Source organism: Chiloscyllium plagiosum, unplaced genomic scaffold (genome assembly GCF_037043375.1).
Source record: "Chiloscyllium plagiosum isolate Xiang-an unplaced genomic scaffold, Cpla_swu_hap1 HiC_scaffold_37, whole genome shotgun sequence".
Taxonomy (NCBI): Eukaryota; Metazoa; Chordata; class Chondrichthyes; order Orectolobiformes; family Hemiscylliidae; genus Chiloscyllium; species Chiloscyllium plagiosum.
The window spans coordinates 38,598,318-38,617,982 of NW_028270175.1; positions in this window are offsets into that span (position 1 = coordinate 38,598,318).

Sequence of the window (19,665 nt, forward strand, 5' to 3'; positions counted from 1 at the left end):
TGCTTGATCACCCTGTGACTGAATTTTCTCAGATGTTTTGGTGACCTTTGGATGTGAATTTACCCTTCACCCCTGTTATTTTTAGTGTTACTAGAATGCCAATAGTGCCAATCACGGTGTTGGAATTCTTGCCTTTGCTAAGTAGTGTGATGGGACATCAAGGATTACTTTTGATTTTACTCCTTCACAATGTTTGGATCAGTACCGATTAAATTTCCCAACTAAAGGGCACTGTGGGATTGAGTGTCAGGGACCATTTCTAATTCCTGTCACTTTATTAATCATTTTAATTTAATTAGGCTGTTTAGTTTATTCTGTTGGCACTTGCAATAGTTATTTTATGTTTTCCTGTCCAGTGACTCAGTGTCACCACTGCTGGTTTAATTTATAAAGAGCTCTTGTTTCGCACAAACTGGCGATTGCAACTGTTGGCTGGAACACACGAGGATCAACAAGTGTCAACCCTTTCCCTGCAATAAGCAGGGAGACTCCACAATCACAGACAACCAAGTAGTACCAGGAAATGATAACCATCATGAAAGAATGAACAGTAAAACTGCCTTATACTCTAACCACCTTGCATTCAAGGCTCACATGCTATTTGCTTTACTAATTGCTTGCTGACCTGCTGAACTAATAACTTGCTGTTATTACTGTACAAGGATCTCCCAAATGCCTGTTGGGCCTGGGTGTCCCTACCTCTGAGCTAGAAGGCTTGGGTTTAAGCTTCACCTACCATAAACATATGTCATAACATATCTAAATAGGTTCATTAAAAACACCTACAAAGACCCAAATCCCTGTATTTGCTCACCTTTTAAAAATGCTCTGCTTTTCCATTCTCCCATGGGGGTTTAATAATTTCACACGTTGACCCTTATGCTTATGTGAAGAAAAATGCCTTGGAATTGTAAGATGTGAATACAGAACATGTTGTTCTATTAAAGAATGACCATAAAATGCAGGATTAGAAGTCATCCATTCAGCCCACCAATCTGCTCCACCATTCAATGAGATTATGGCTGATCTGAAAATTTCCAGCTCCACTGTTCTGCCTTTCTCGGATACCCATTGATTTACTTACGAGTTAAAAATATATTTCACACCATGAAAAGATCATAATTATTCTTTCAAAATTTGTTCTGTTAAGACCTTGACTTGTTTTTCTCTTTACGTTTGACAGAATTTAACTAGCTTTGGTAATCACACCTGTTTGTCAAAAAATGCAGAGTTGAACTGGAATGCTGTGCACACAGTGATTCAAAAGGTAGACTGAATAGGTGAGGAAGGTAGACCGAATAGGTGAAGAAATGTTTGATATTTGTTACTGAAGCACTGAATGAAATGCTCATATCGGTGTCCAAAAGTTCAGTCAAAGAGAGAGACTTTAAAGATCATCTTATAAATTGAAAGTGAGGTTGAGAGCAGAAGGAAAAGTTTAAAGGAAATAATTCTGGATTATAACACCTAGGCAGCTGAGGCTATGACCATCACGGCAAGTTGATGAAAATCGAGGGTGGAAAATCACTCTATTGTAGTGCAGTGATTTTGGTGGGTTATAAATGTTACCCTTTAATTTTCTTTTGAAGTGTGTGGTGATATATTTAAGTGTATCGCCACACATATGTGATAACTTAAAAGGGCTGACGTGCAATCCTATGTGGAAATTTTCAAGTTGCTGTGTAGGAATCATAGTTATAAGGCTGGATGAATAAGGAAGGATGAGACTAAAGGGATCTGAACATTGAGAACCTTAATATTAACATGCCCTTGATAATTAAACTGTTGCACATTAGCAGTCATTTCTTATTTGACACAACAATGGTAGCATGTTTATATGATATTAATTATAATCATACAGCACAGAAACAGAACCTACGGTCCAACTCGTCTGCACTGACCAGACATCCTAATTTGACCTAGTCCCATTTGGCCCATATCGTCTAAACCCTTGCTATTCATATAGCCAACCAGATACCCTTTAAATGTTGTAATTATACCCGCCCCCACCACTTTCCCTGGCAGCTCATGCACCACCTTCTGCGTGAAAATGTTAACCCTGAGGTCCTTTTTAACTCTTTCACCCCAATCTTAAACCGATGCCTTCCAGTTTTGCACTCCCCATCCTAGGAAAAAGACCTTGGCTATTCACCCTATTCATGCCCCTCATGATTTATAAATCTCTGTAGGTTCGCCCCTCAGCTTCCAACCTCCAGGGTAAAAAGCCCCAGCCTATGCAGCCTTTTCCTATAACTCAGACCCTCCAGTTCCGGAAACATCCTTGTAAATCTCTTCTGCACCCTCTGAAGTTTAACAACATCCTTCCTGTAGAAGAATGACCAGAATTGTACGCAGCTTCACCAATGCCCTGTGCAGATGCAACATGACATCCCAATTCCTATGCTCAATGCTCTAACCAATGAGCAACAGGCATGCCAATTGCCTTCTTCACCACACTATCAACCTGCAACTCCACTTCTCAGGAAATATACATCTGCAGTCTTTGCTCTTTTTTTGGCAACACTCCCCAGGGCCCTACTATTAACTGTGTAAATCCTGCCCTGGTTTGCCTTACTAAAACACAATATCTCACATTTATTAAATTAAACTTCATCTGCCACTTCTCAGCTCATTAGCCCATCTGATCAAGGTCCCGTTGTACTCTGCAATAATCTCTTTTGTTGTCCAGTGAACCATCAATTTTGGTGTCATCTGCAAACTTACTAACTTAAACTCCTATATTCACATCCAAATTACTCATATAAATGATGAAAAGAGTGTACCCAGCACCGATCGTTGCAGCACACTGATGGTCACAGGCCTTCAGTCTGAAAAGCAAGCCCCTACCATCACCCTCTGTCTCCTCCCTTCAAGGCAAGTTTGAATCCAATAGGCTAGTTCCCCCCAGATCCCAAGTAATCTAAATGTACTAACCAGTCTACCATGCAAAACCTTGTTGAACACTTTGCTGAAGTCTGTATAGACAATGTCTACCGCTCTTCCTTCAGCAATCTTCTTTGTCACCTTTTCAAAAAACTCAGTTAAGTTAGTGAGACACAATTTCCCACTTACAATGCCATGTTGATTATCCCTGATCAGTCCTTGCCTTTCCAAATGCATGTAAATCCTGTCTCTCAGAATCCCCTCCAACAACTTACCCACCATTGACTAAGGCTCACCAGTCTATACTTCCCTGGCTTTTCATACAGCCTTTCTTAAATAATGGCACCATATTAACCAACCTCCAGTCTTCAGACATCTCACCCACTGCTGTTCATGATACAAATATATCAGCAAGGGGTCCATCAATCTCTTCATAGCTTCCCACATGATTCTGGGAAACACCCAATTAAGTCCTGGAGCTTTTTCTACCTTTATGCATTTTAAGATCCCCAGCATCTCCTCTTCTGTAATATGAACTATTTTCAAGGCATCAGGATTTATTTCCCCAAGTTCCCTAGCTTCCATATCCTTCTCCACAGTAAATACCAATGTGAAATATTTGTTTAGTATCTCACCCATCCCCTGTGGTTCCACGCTTAGACAACCACATTGATCTTTAAGAGGCTCTATTCTCTCCATAGTTACTATTTTGCCCTTAATGTACTTATAGAATCTCTTTGGATTCTCCTTAACTTTATTTACCAAAGCTATCTCATGTCCCCTTTTTGTTTTATTATTTCATTTTTAAAGGCCTCCCACTTCCCAACAGTCCTTTTACCTGCAAATAGCCTCCCCAATCAACTTTTGAAAGTTACTGTCTAATACCATTAAAATTAGCCTTACTCCAATTTAGAACTTTAACATTTTGATCAGTACTATCCTTTTCCATAACTATTTTAAAACTAACAGAGTTATGATAACTTGCCCAAAGTGGATCCCCCACTGACACCTCAATCACTTGACCTGTCTTATTTCCCAACAGAAGGTCAAGTATTGCTCCTTGTCTATTGGGAACACCCACATATTGAACAAGAAAGTTTTCTTGTGCACACCTAACACATTCCTCCCAATCGAAGCTTTTAACACTATGACAGTCTCAGTTTATGTTTTGATTAAAGGATTCAAATGAATTGTACATATGTAAGGAACATCAGAACATTTACAGGGCAATAGACTAATTGAGCTCAGATAAAAGAGGAAATTCTCCTGGGTTTGTGCCCAATTGCATTGGATATAGGGAATTAAGCCTACTGTCTTAAACTGGCTGGTTTTCCACACATCAGTGCCTTCAAGACTGAGAATGATATTTATTTTTATTGAGTTATTAAGGGGTGTGGAGTAACAGCAAGGTTAAAGAAAATAGAGTTGAGGTGCAGGTCAGTTATAACCTAATTAAATGGTACTTCTGGGCCTGAGGAGCTATTCATGTTCCTAAATTCCAACGCTAGAAATAGAAAGACATAACCAGGAGTAGGCAATTCAACTTCTCAAACATCTACTATTCAATACAATCATCGGTGTTCTTATCTTGGCCTCAATTCCACTTCCCTGCTCACTCCCATAACCTTTTAACCTATTATTAATTCAAAATCTGTCTACATCCTCCTTCAATTTTATTCAATGACCATGTGAACGGCACTCTGGGGTGGTGAATTCCACAGATTCACCATTCTTTGAGAGAAGTAATTCCTCCTCAATTCTGCTTATGTCTGCCATTTAACCTAAAACTATGGGCACTTGTTTTAGATTGCTCTACAAGGAGAAACAGCCACTCTGACTACTTTGTCAATTCCCTTTAGCATCTTATTCACCGCAGTTCTTTCTTCATTGCAATTTAATTTTATACATATTTTAATGCCGTGTGCAAATTTGGCCAAACACTGTATCTCTGCATTCAAATCATTGAGATATATTGTAAATAGTGTTAGTGTGAGGACTGAACCATGTGGTACCCACTAGTTACAGCTTGCCAATCAGATAAAGACCCATTTAACCCAACTCTCTGCTTTTTGTTGGTTAACTAATCCTCTATCCAAACTGATATATTACCCCAAATGGATTTCAAAAACTTCCCAAAGTCAGATGTTAAACTAACTGGTTTTAGTGTCCCACATTCTGCCTCCATCCATTTTTGGATAAGGGCATTATATTAACATTTTTTCAATCCTCTGGAACCTTTCCAGAATCCAAGGAATTTTGGAAAATTATACCAAAGCATTCACTGTCTTGGCTGCCACTTCCGTTAAGACTTTAGTATGTAGGCCACCAGGGTTTGAGGACTTGTCTGCCATTAATGTCAATAATTTGCTCAGTACTTTTTCCCTAGTGACAACAATTGTTGTAAGTTGCTTCTTTTCTACAACTTTTGCATGACTTGATCCTATTGGGATGTTTTCAGTGTTCTCTACCATGAAAACTGAGGCAAAATATTAATTTAATGTCTCTGTCGTAACTGTGTTCCCCATTATGAACTCCCTACTCTCGTCTTAGAACATAGAAGAGTACAGCACAGTACAGGCCCTTCGGCCCCCGATGTTGTGCCAACCTTTTATCTTACTCTTACTACGTACCCTTCATTTTACTATCATCCATGTGCCAATCCAAGAGTCGCTTAAATGACTCTACTACCATTACTGGCAGTGCATTCCACGCACCCGCCACTCTCTGTGTAAATATCCTACCTCTGATATCTCCCCTAAACCTTCCTCTAATCACCTTAAAATTATGCCCCCTTGTGATAGCCATTTCCGCCGTGGGAAAAAGTCTCTGGCTATCCACTCTATCTATGCCTCACATCATCTTGTACACCTCTGAAAGTTACCTCTTACCCTTCTTTGCTGCAATAAGAAAAACCCTAGCTTCCTCAATGTTTCTTCATAAAACATGTCCTCCGGACAGCATCCTGGTAAATCTCCTCTGCATCTTCTCTAAAACTTCCACATCCTTCCAATAATGAAGTGACTAGAAGTGAACACAATATTCCAAAATTCCTAACTAGGGACTAATAGAGCTGCAGCACAACTTTGCAGCTCTTAAACTCAATCCCCCTGCTTACAAAAGCCAACGCACCAAATGCCTTCTTACAACTCGTGTGAGCTTAGGTGGCAACTTTGAGAGGTCCATGGACGTGTACCCCAAGATCCCTCTTCCTCCATGCTCAAAGAGTGTGCTGCTGGAAAAGCACAGCCAGTCAGGCAGCATCCTAGGAGCAGGAGAATCAACATTTCAGGCATAAGCCCTTCAGCAGCCCTTCCTCCACACTGCCAAGAATCTTACCTTTAACCCTGTAATCTGCATTCAAATTTGGCCTTCCAAAACGAATCACTTCACACTTTTCCAGGTGGAACTCCATCTGCCAATTATCAGTACAGCTCTGCATCCTGTCAATGTCCCGTTGCAACCTTCAATAAACCTCCGCACTACCCACAATTCCACCAACCTTTGTGATATTAGCAAACTTACTAACCCACCTTTCCACTTTCTCATCTAAGTCATTCATAAAAATTACAAAGAGCAGAGGTCCCAGAACAGATTCCTGCAGAACACCACTGGTCACTGAGCTCCAGGCTGAATATTTTCCATATGCTACCGCTCTCTGTCTTGGGCCAGCCAATTCTGTATTCAGACAGACAAATTTCCCTCTATCCCGTGCCTCCTTACCTTCTGAATGAGCCTACCATGGGGAACCTTATCAAACACTTTGCTAAAATCCATATACACCCCATCCATTGCTCTACTTTCATCAATGTATTTTGTCACATCCTCAAAGAATTCAACAAAGTTTGTGAGGCAGGACTTACCCCTCACAAAGCCAGGCTATCTCTCATCAAACTATGCTATTTCAAATGATCATAAATTCTGTCTCTCAGAACCCTCTCCAATAATTTGCCCACCATCAATGAACTGACTGTCTGTAATTTCCAGGGTAATCCCTATTCCCTTTCTTGAATAAGAGAATAACATTTGCCACCCTCCAATCATCTGGACAGTGAGGATGCAAAGATTGTTGCTAAAGGCATAACAGTCTCTTCCGTCACTTCCCATAAATGACCATCTGGCCCAGGGGACTTATCTATCCCCATGTTTTTCAAGTTTCCAACACATATCAGCCTGTTTCACGCTGTCCTCACAAACGACAAGGTCCCCCTCACTAGTGAATACTGGATATTCATTAATAATGTCCCCAACATCCTCTGACTCCAGGCACAAGTTTCCTTCACTATCCCTGATCGGCTTAACCCTCACTCTGGCCATCCTCTTGATCCTCACATAAGTAGAATGCCTTAGGATTTTTCTTAATCCTACCCACCAAAGGTTTTTCATGCCCCCTTCTAGCTCTCCTAAGTCCATTGTTCAGTTCCTTCCTGGCTACCTTGCAACCCTCTAGAGCCCTGTCTGATCTTTGCTCCCTCAACCTTCAGTAAGCTTCCTTCTTCCTCTTGACTATATCTTCCACATCTCTTATCATCCAAGGTTCCTTCACCCTACCATCCCTTCCTTGCTTCAGTGAGACAAACCTATCTAGCACTCACAGAAAGTGCTCCTGAAACAACCTCTCCATTTCCATTGTGCATTTACCTGTTCCCAATTTAGATGCCCCACTTCCTGTCTAATAGCATTGTAATTCCACCTTCCCCAATTAAATACTTTCCCATACTGTCTGGTCCTATCCCTTCTATGAAAATAGTAAAGATCAGGGAATTGTGAACACAATCACCAAAATGGTCTCCTACTGAGAGATCTGACACCTGACCTGGTTCATTGCCAAGCACCAAATCCAGTATGGCCTCTGCTCTAGTCAGCCTATCTACATATTGAGTCAGGAATCCTTCCTGGACACAACTGACAAAATCTGCTCCATACAAACTATTTGCGCTAAGGAGGTTCCAATCAATATCAGGGACAAGTCCACTAGGCCCAAATCAACCCTTCTGTCTGTGCAATTGCTCTTAATTAACACCAGAATACTCATATAGGACTGACGTTTCTAGGCCTCTAAGTGAATTTGAAATTCCAGCATACTATGATCACTCTTCTCAAGAGCGTCCTTTCCTATAAGACCATTCATTAATCCTATTTCATTACACAATTTTAAATCCAAAATAGTATGTTCCCTGGGATGACTCCCCCATATATTGCTCCAAGAAATACAGTCTTAACACAGTCTCTGAACTCCCCATCAAGGCCACCCCTGTAAATTTGATCAGTTTGTATATGAATATTGAAATCACTCATGATTATTGTCGTACCTTTCTTACAAGCCCTTAGTATTTCTTGGTTTATATTGTGGAACTACTGTTGGAGAATTTATAGATTACTCCTACTTCTTTCCCTTGTTGTTCTTATTTCTACCCAGACTGATTCTACATCTTGATTTTCAGTGCCAAAATCATTTTTCACCACAGTACTAACAAAGCTATATCTCCATCTTTTGCTTTCTGACTATCCTTCCAAAACACTGAGTACTCTTGGATATTGAACTCCCAGATCTGGTCTCTCTGTAACCACAACTCAGTAATTGCCACCAAATCATCCTCATTTGTCACTATTTGGACTATTACTCAATAATTTTATTCCAAAAGATATATGGATTCAGACACAAAGCCTTTATCATTTTTTTTCTACACTTGTACAATTCCTTGGTGCAATTTCAAGTTCATATGCTCTGACCCTCCTTTTGTTATCCGGTAACAGTCAGCCTCATCACTAATCTAAACACCAACCATTCCTTATACTTGGATTTTTAAAAATTTCAATGCAACTGAACCCTCCACCCCTATCCCAGCTGGACCCCCATTGTTTAGTTTAAAGATCTATCTACAGCCATGGTTATGCAATCCATCAGGATGCTTATCCCAGCATGGTTCAAGTGAAGCCAATGGTAAAGCTCCCACTTTCGCTAGTATGGTACCAATATCATATGAGTTCTCCTTCACTAATGTTCGAGCCATGCATTTACCTCTTCAATCTTATTGACTCTGCACCAAATAACTCATCCAGAGATGTGGTTCTGCTTTTAATTTAGCACCTAGCTGCTTGTATTTCCTCAGAAGAATCTCTTTCCTTGTTCTACCTTTACTATTGGCATTAATGTGGACCACAACGATTGGATCTTTTGCTACTCTTGGATCTCGCTATCTGTCTCACTCATCATTACATCACATAGGCACAGTCCCTGTATAGCAGTTGCTGTTATACAACTAATGGACAATGTAGGACCAGTCCTCATTAAACCCAAGGAGCAAGTAATTGTCAGCATTTATTAAACAGGCAAAGTCACCTATCGTGAAAACACCCACGTGCACACACATACATATAAGTTTGTGGGATGAATTTGCACTTGCAGAATTACATTTTATTTTGCTCTAAAACTGCATGAATCCATGTCAGATTCTGTAACTTTTTTTTACATTAGAACCTGTCTGACCATTGTGGCACAGACAACCTCACACAGGGAAACTCACACCTTCAATACATTATCTGGGCCAACATGACACCAATTGTTAAAGTTCACTTGAGAATGTAACTTAAAAATGTTTTGCAATTAACTATGAAAGAACTGAAACCAACATGGTCATTCTAAAAGATGAGAGACTTAATAAACGATCCATGTATTTTCCAATATATAATTTCAGTTACATCACACTGTAAACTTTTGCTAGAAATTCTGTGTCTTACAATCTTATTCTCCACAACCACCAGATGAAGGAGCAGCGCTCCAAAAGTTAGTGCTTCCAAGTAAACCTGTTGGACTATAACCTGGTCTTAAGTGATTTTTAACTTCATTTATACTGGTTTTTAAAGGGAGTTTGCTTATTGGGACTACATTCGGAACAACACAATTAAGTCTAGTTTGACTAGACTGAGTTCTGTAGGGGTTCTTTATTCTGTTCTTTCTGTTTCATTGTGTGAATTTGTGAATAAAGTTTTGTCTGTTTTAAAATCTAGTAGTCAACCTAGTTAACTTACTCCAGTGTAATTTTCACTGTACACTTACCAAAACAAATCACAAAGTTATGGGTCTGGGCTGCCTGCTTAAGAATGTTTTGAGTGGTCTGGCCTAGTTTATAACATGACCCAAAGACAAGATACCCTTTACAATTCCATCTTCCTACACACGGCCCATAGCCTTGCAGCTTTCAGCACTTAAGGTGCATATCTAGGTACTTTTCAGTGTTTAGGTCTCTGTCTCCACCAATTTAGGTCCTCCATGTAAAAAAGCTTTTCCACAGAGCCCTTCTAGTCCTCCTGTCACTTAACTTGAATCTATGACCTTTGGATTTTGAACTCTCTGCTAAGGAAAACAGGTTCCTCTCGTGGCCATGGGCACTCGGATGGGTCCCAGCTACTCTTGCCTCTTAGTTCACCACATCGAACAGTCCTCATCCGTACCTAATCAGGCACTGTGCCCCAACTCTTCCACCATTACATTGATGACTGCATTGGTACAGCGTCCTGCACCCATGCTGAACAGGAGAAGTTCATCGACTTCACCCACAACTTCCAACCCACCCTCAAATTCACTTGGTACATCTCGGACACCTGCCACCAACCCACCTCCCCCCGACCTCCCTGTTTCCAGATGGATGTTTACTATAAGCCACGGTCTAACAACTATTTGGACTACACCTCCTCCCACCCAGTATCATACAGTCATAGAGATGTACAGCACGGAAATAGACCCTTCTGTCCAACTCATGCATCTCCCACCCAGTATCATACAGTCATAGAGATGTACAGCACGGAAATAGACCCTTCTGTCCAACTCATGCATGCCAACCAGATATCCTAACCCAATTGAGTCCCATTTGCCAGCACTTGGCCCATATTCCTCTAAGACTATGCTATTCATATACCCATCGAGATGCCTTTTAAAATATTGTAATTGTACCAACCTCCACCACTTCCCGTAAAAGCTCATTCCATAAACGCACCACCCTTTGCGTGAAAACGTTGTCCTTTAGGTCCTTTTTAAATCGTTACGCTCTCACCCTAAACCTGTGCCCTCTAGTTCTGGACTCCCCACCCCAGGGAAAATACACTGTGTATATACCCTATCCATCACCCTCATGATTTTATAAACTTCTATAATCTCAGGCTCCAATGCTCTTGGGGAAACAGCCCCAGCCTATTCAGCCTCTCCCTATGAAAAGATTGAAATGCTGCACTTCTTCTCTGGAGACTGAAGTAAAAGTTTCCTCAGAATTGTGGTCTGCTTCCTGACAAACCTACACAAACTCCAATCCCGTTCTCCCAATTCCTCCACAGCATCTGTTCGGATGAGGAGACATTCCATTCCCAAGCATCCCAGATGTTCACCTATTTCAAACAACGTGCTTATGCCCCTCTCTGTCATCCAGACAGCCCTCCACCGCACCAACCTCATTCCCTGTTCCACTCCTCTAAACCATATCCCCCAAACACAATAAAGACAGAGTCTTCCTTGTCCTCACCTACCACCCCACCAGTCTCCCCATCCAACCCATCATCCTTAAACATTTCCGCCAACTTCAACTAGACTGCACCACCAAACACATCTTCCCCTCCCCACCCCTCACTGCCTTCTGCAAGGACTGTTCCCTTCACCAATCCTTAGTTTGTGCCACTCTCCCCACCAACGCTTCCCCCACCCCACCCCCCAAACATACAGGTACCTTCCCCTGCAACTGGAAAAGATGCAAACCTGCCGACATACCACTCCACCTCACCTCTATCCAGGGCCCCAAATAGTCCTTCCAGGTGAGACAGAGGTTCACCTGCCTCTCCTCCAACCTAGTTTACTGTATCTGGTCGTCTTTTCATTGGGAAGACCAAATGCAAACTAAGGGAACGTTTCTCCGAACATCTCAGCCGGGCCCATAGGGCCGATTGGACCTTCCAGTCACTACCCATTTTAATTCTCTTTCCCACTCCTTTCCAACATAGCCATCCTTGGCCTCCTCCATTGCCAAACCGCAAATTGGAGGAACAAAACCTCATCTTCTGCTTGGGCAGCCTACAGCCCAGAAGACTCAACATTGAGTTCTCCAATTTCAAATAACATCTCTTCCCATCCTCTGATACCTTTTCCAGAACCCCACCCTCCTTTCCATTCCTCTCAACCACCTATCAGATTCATCTCTCACATTGACCAACCAGGTCCTACCCTCTACCTGACTCCACCTACCCCACCTCACCATTCTGCGCTCTGTGCGCTCCCCACCAACCCCCCCCCCCCCCCCCCCCCCTTATCTGCTGCTCCCCTTACACCCATCCCCAGTCCTGAAGAAGGGTTACACCTGAAATGTCAACTTCACCTCCTGATGCTGCCTAGCTTGCTGTGTTCTCCCAGCTTCCTGCTTGTCTACCTATCTCTATCCCTCACAATTTTGTATACCTCAACCTCAGTGTCCTCTGTTACAAGGAAAACAACACCACCCCTTCCAATCTCTCCTCATAACTATAATTCTCCAGCCCTGGCAACATTCTAGTAAATCTTCTCTGTCCTCTTTGGAGAGCAATTACATCCTTTCTGTAATGTGGTGACCAGAACTGAACACAATTCTCCAGTTGTGGCTGCACAATTAAACCAGCTGTTTCATTGCCACTGGGGGCATGATTAGCAGTCTAATTGTGAGGAGGAGCGAATCTAGCATTCCTTTCCCTACAGTACTTAAGGCATCTTCTTGGCCACACCTGGGGTACAGTGGGCAGATTTGGTCTCCTTACTTAAGAAAGGATGTACTGGTGGGGTGCAGAGGAGATTCACTAGGTTGATTCCAGAGTTGGGGTTGGCTTATGAGGACAGGCTGAGTGCTTTGGGATTATATTCATTAGAATTCAGAAGAATGGGGGGGGGGGGGGGGGAGACGGGGGGATCTTACAGAAACTTATAACATTATGACAGAGACTGATAAAATAGAAATAGATCGGATGTTTCACATCACAGGTAGGTGAAACTAGGACAAGAGGGCATGGCCTCAAGATTAGAGGAAGCCAGTTTAGAACTGAACTGAGAAGGTACTTCTTCACCAGAGGGTTGTTAATGTATGGAATTCCTTGCCCAGGGAATAGTTGACGCTATCTCAGTAATCACTTTTAAAGCTAAGGTAAATACTTTTTTGAAAAATAAAGGAATTAAGGGGTATGGTGAAAACGCGGATAAGTGGAGCTGATTCCACGAAAAGATTAGCCATGATCTTATTGAGTGGTGGAGCAGGCTCAAAGGGCTGGACGGCCTTACACCTGCTCCTGGTTCTTATGTTCTTATGATGACAGCAGGTCACTGGAACCATGCAACATAGAGGGAGATCATTCAGCCCATCATGTCTTTGCTCGTTCTTTGAAAGCTTTCCAATTAAAATCATTCACCTTATCTTTATCTTTTCCTTGAAAATACTTCTTTATTTGGTGCCGAACGTACCTATATATTAAAGAAGTGTCAAAAGTACTTGATTTGATTAACGTAACTTTATTTGCATAATAACAGCACCCCCTATGGGTTTCTTGTAGTCAAGAAATAATCTGCCTTCAACAGTCTGACAATTACTGTACATATTTGAGTGATAATTGAATTTTTTTTATTACGTTTCAAGGTTAAATTTATGAGGTCGAGTATTACATGGATACTACATTTTGAGGAGCTGAAATTCATGCCTGTCAGTAGAAGCCCAATAGATCTCCAAATGAATGAAAAAAAAACGAATTGCGGCAATTCTAAAGACGCGGAACGGAGCACGACGGGCGGCGGACTGGACGACCCGGACTGGAGCAGGACGACCGCCAGACTAACTGAGAAATGTTGATTAGTCATCTCGGAAAATTCCAGATTTCTGGCCAAAAATACGGGGTCGATATTTACATAAAATCGACTATTACTCAAATATATACAAGACATGGTATTAAGTCGTTGAAAATTACCTTTTAAATAATATCAAAACACTGGACTAGTCAATAATAAACAATTGATATTTTATCTTTTTGTGACATAATGAATTTTTTTATTTTTTTTATAAAGGCAGAGGGGAAAAATATTTGATTGAATTCAGTTTTAAATTAAAATCTTTCTGTCGGATTTTAAGGCTTCCACATGAAATGGCTTATCCCAGCACAAAAATCTCCGAATATTCCTTGTGTATTTTGAAGTGCACTGTTATATAGGGCGATGCAGTAGTCAATTTCTGCTCAGCCAAAATCCACCAAAAAGTGAGGCGAACATAAGATTGTTAATTTTGATGAAGCTATCGATTTGAATTAATAGGTGAATTAGACTGATGAAAAAAAGTTGATTTTTTTTCCAGCTGTTAATAGCATAACTCTGACTCCAGTTCAGAATCGTAAATGGGAATAAGAAAATTATTGGTGGAAAGGAAGGGAAATAGTGTGTTTCTGGTGCATTTCTAAGCTATTGGCAGGAGAGCAGTCTCAGTGAAATTTCTGGCCAAAATAGTTAAATGCAGTGTGCAGCAAAACCATGATGAGGATCAATGATTTGTCATTCACTATATGAAACACAGTTAAAAATCACACAACACCAGGTTATAGTCCAACAGGTTTAATTGGAAGCACACTAGCTTTCGGAGTGACGCTCCTTCATCAGGTGATTGAAGGAGCGTCGCTCCGAAAGCTAGTATGCTTCCAATTAAACCTGTTGGACTATAACCTGATGTTGTGTGATTTTTAACTTTGTACACCCCAGTCCAACACCGGCATCTCCAAATCATATATGAAACACAGTTAATTGCTTTATGTTTAATTAGTGCGGCAGCATGACTATTCTATGTCGCAATTTCAGTTTCCTATCTGTTGAACAACTGTCTCTCAGGACATGATAAAGACTTTATCCATAAGGATTAACATAGAACATTGAACATTTTGGCACAGTCCAGGCTCTTCGGCCCTTGATATTGCGCCAACCTGTGAAACCAATCTGAAGCCCATCTAACCTACACTATTCCATTTTTGTCCATAAGACTATCCACCTGCCCTCCTCCTCTAACCAAAAAAAAGGACTCTGTGGTGGGTTGATAAGGTAAGTTGATTGGTTAAAAATTGACATTTTTTATCTTCTATTAATGGGTTAATTGCATAAGATCATAGTAGAGAAGTTCTAGAAATTATTTAACTCAAATTGTTATCTATTAATTAACTAGGTAGAGATGGATGGACAGGTGTTGTGCTGTAGCTGTACGCTGTGGGAGATGGCTGATCCCATTGTGAATGGCAGTGATCACATCTGCAGGAGGTGTTGGTTGCTGGAAGAACTCTGGCTCAGAGTTTACATTACATTACATTACATTACATTATTACATTACATTACATTACAGTGTGGAAACAGGCACTTCGGCCCAACAAGTCCACACCGACCCGCCGAAGGGTAACCCACCCATATCCTTACATTCACCCCTTACCTAACACTATGGGCAATTTAGCATGGCCAATTCACCTGACCTGCACATCTTTGGACTGTGGGAGGAAACTGGAGCACCCGGAGGAAACCCACGCAGACACGGGGAGAACGTGCAAACTCCACACAGTCAGTCGCCTGAGGCGGGAATTGAACCCGGGTCTCTGGCGCTGTGAGGCAGCAGTGCTAACCACTGTGTCACCGTGCCGCCCACCATGATCTGGAATTTGAGCTTCAAACATTGCAGCACATCCGGGAGGGGGAGAGTTACCTGGACGCTTTGTTTCAGAAGGCAGTCATACCTGATAGATTAAGTAATTCAAATTCAGTTAGTGATCAGGGACAACAGGGTGTCATTGCAAGTGAGGCAGGTAGGGGGATCCTGAGTTCAGGAGTACAGGAGCCTCAGCTTTTGACCTTATCCAAAAGGTATGGCATTCTTGCTCTCTGTGAGGATGAGGAAAAGGGCTGCGGGAGTATGAGCCAACTGACCATGGTGCAGAAGGCCATTCAAGACAGGGGAGCAAAAAGACAAGTGGTAGTTATAGGGCATTCTATAATTACGGGGACAGATAGTATCGTTTGCATGCTGGATTGGAAGCCTCACATGGTGTTTTGCCTTCCCGGTGCCAAGGTGCAGGACAATTCTGACTGGCTTGAAAGGATACTGCAGTGGGAGGGGGAGGATCCAGTTGTTGTAGTCCACGTTGGGGCTAACAACAAAGGCAAGGGTAGGATGGGGGCCTGTTTGGAGATTATTGAGAAATGAAGTTAAGCAACAGGTCCTCAAGGATCATAATCTCCGGATTACTGTCCAAGACAGGTGCAAATTGGCTTAGGGACAAGAAAATTTAGGGAAGTAAGCATGTGGCTAAGGGAATGGTGTGGGAAAGAGGAGTTCCATTTCATGGGGCATTGGCATCAGGTTTGGAACCGGGGGGGGAGGGGGGGAGGGGGGATCTGTACCGATGGACAGTCTCCACCTGAACCGATCTGGAACTAGTGTTCTAGTCAAAAGAATAAATAAGGTGGTCACTAAGACTTTAAACTTGTGAGTCAGAGGTGGGGGCGAGGAAAAGGGAAAGCAACAGGGAGTATGGTGATAAATGAAAAGGTAGCAGCAGGTTAGCATGTATACAGGAGGGTTTAAGGTCAAGGCAGACTATGAAAGAAGCAAAAATGAAGGGTAACTCAGGAGATATTAGAGATGTTGTGAATCATGATAAAAGTACTTTACCTGAATGCTTGTAGCATTTGTAACAAGGTTGATGAGTTAGCGATACAAATCATCGTGAACGAATATGATTGATAGCAATCACGGAGACATGATTGCAAAATGGTCATGACTGGGAATTTAATATCCAGGGGTACCAGATTATTCAGAAGGACAGACAGGAATGCACGGGAAGTGGTGTCGCTCTGATATTCAAGGACGACATCAGGGTGGTGCTGAGGGATGATATAGGTTCTATGGAGCATGAGGTTGAATCCATTTGGGTGGAAATTAGGAATTCCAAGAAGAAAAGGTCACTGATAGATGTAGTCTATAGGCCACCGAATAATAACATCACATTGGGAAGTGCAATAAACAAGGAAATAACTAATGCCTGCAAAATTGATATGGCTACTATCATGGGGGATTTAAATCTACATGTAGATTGGTCGAACCAGCTTGGTCAGGGTCGCCTTGAGGAGGAGTTCGTTGAGTGTATTTTTCTTGATAGTTTTCTTGAACAGTATGTAATGGAACCAATGAGGGAGCAAGCTATCTTAGACCAGGTCCTATGTAATGAGACAGGAATAATTAGTAACCTCATAGTCAGGGATCCTCTTGGAAGGAGTGATCGCAGTTTGGGTGAATTTAAAATACAGCTGAATAGTCTGAAGATAAAATCCAGTACCAGGGTCCTGTGCATGAATAAGGGACTATGATAGAATGAGGGAGGACCTGGCTAAAGTAGACTGGAACAGAAACTTTATGGTGGGACAGTTGATGAGCAGTGGGGGACCTTCAAAAAATTCTTCATAGTGCTCAGCAAAAGTGTATCCGGTGAGTCTTGGGTGTCTAAGGAAACAAAACAGGCTGTCAAAGTGAAAGAGAAGACACACAAAGTGGCCAAAAACACCAGGAATCTAGAAGATTGGGAAAACCTTAAAGGTCAACAGAAAGCCACAAAAAGAGCAAAAAAGAAAATTAAGATAGAGTATGAAAAAAGCCTAGCACAGAATATAAAGACAGATAGCAAAAGTTTCTATAAATATTTAAAACAAAGAAGAGTGACTAAAGTTAATATCGGTCCTTTAGAGGATGAGAAAGGGCAGTTAGTTATGGAATATGATGAAATGGCTGAGGTATTGAACAAGTACCTTACATCGGTCTTCACAGTGGAGGATGCTAATAACATGCCAGTAAGTGACGAAGAGAAAAAGGTAGGTGAGGACCTGGAAACAATTATTATTACGGAAGGATTAGTGTTGGGTAAGCTAATTGAGCGAAGGATAGATAGGTCTCCTGGCCCTGATGGAATGCATCCTAGGGTACTAAAAGAGATGGCAGGAGAAATAGCAGGTGGACTAGCGATAATTTTCCAAAATTCACTGGACTCTGGGGCAGTACCAGCAAATTGGAAAATAGCAAGTGTGATGCCACAGTTTTAAAAAAGAAGTAGAAAAAAGATAGGGAATTATAGACCAGTGAGCTTATCCTTTGTAGTGGAGAAGATGCTTGAGTCTATTATCAAGGAATAAATAGCAGGGCATCTCGAAAGAAATTGTCCCATTGTACAGATGCAGCATGAATTAATGAAGGGCAGGTCATGCTTCACAAATCTTTTGGAATTCTATGAAGACATTTCAAACAAGGTGGACAACGGAGACCCAGTGAATGTGTTGTACCTAGATTTCCAAAAGGCCTTTGACAAGTCGCCGCACATGAGGCTGCTGCATAAGACAAGGATGCATGGTGTGAGGGGTAAAGTATTAGTGTGGATCGAGGATTGGTTGACTGACAGGAAATAAAGAGTGGGGATAAATGAGTGTAATTCTGGCTGGCAATCAGTGACTAGTGGTATGCCTCAGGATTCAGTGTTGGGACTAAAATTACTTACAATTTACATAGATGATTTGTAGTTGGGGACCATGTGTACAGTGTCAAAATTTGCCGATGACACTAACATGAGTGGGAGAGCAAAGTGTGCAGAGGACTGTGAAACTTTGCAGAGGAACATTGAATGATTGGGCAAAGTCTGACAGATGGAATACAATGTTAGTAAATGTGGAGTCATTCATTTTGCTAGGAGTAACAGCAAAATAGTTTATTACTTGAATGGTAAAAAGTTGCAGCATGCTGATTTGCAGAGGGACCTGGGTGTCCTTGTGCATGAATTGCAAAAGGTTGATCTGCAGGTACAACAAGTAATTAGGAAGGCAAATGGAATTTTGTACTTCATTGCTAAAGGGGTTGAGTTTAAAAGCAGAGAGGTAATGTTGCAGCTGTACAAAATGCAGGTAAGGCCAAACCTGAAGTACTGTGTGCAGATTTGGTCTCCTTACTTAAGATTTGGACCCCTTATTTGGTCTCCTTACTGGCACGGAGGGGGTGCAGAGGAAGTTCACTGGATTGATTCTGGAGTTGAGGGATTTGGCTTATGAGGAGAGACTGAGTAGATTGGGATTATATTCATTAGAATTCAGAAGAACGAGAGGGGAATCTTATAAAAACATATAAAATTATGAAGGGAATCGATAAAATAGAAATACATAGGATTTTTCCACTGGTACATGACAAGAGGGCATGGCCTCAAGATTAGAGGAAGCAGGTTTAGAACTGAACTGAGAAGGAACTTCTTCACCAGAGGGTTGTTAATGTATGGAATTCTTTGCCCAGGGAAGTAGCTGATGCTACTTCAGTAATCGCTTTTAAAGCTAAGGTAGATACTTTTTCGAAAATAAAGGAATTAAGGGATATGGTGAAAAAGCGGGTAAGTGGAGCTGAGCTGAGTGAAAAGATTAGCCATGATCTTATTGAGTGGCGAAGAAGGGTCAAAGGGCCAGATAGTGTACTCCTGCTCCTAGTTCTTACATTCAATAACCATTTAAATGCCCTTAACTTGGCGAGTCTATGATTGTTTCAGAGAGTGTGTTCCACGCCCCTACTACTCTTTGACATCTGTCCTATATCTATCACCCCTCAATCCAAAGCTATGTCCCTTCATGCTAGCCATCACCATCCGAGGGAAGATGCCCTCACTCTCCACACTATCTAACCCTCTGATTATCATTCTCTCTGGAAAAAAAATGCCTCATATTCTGCCTTTGTAGCCTGCAACCACACAGGA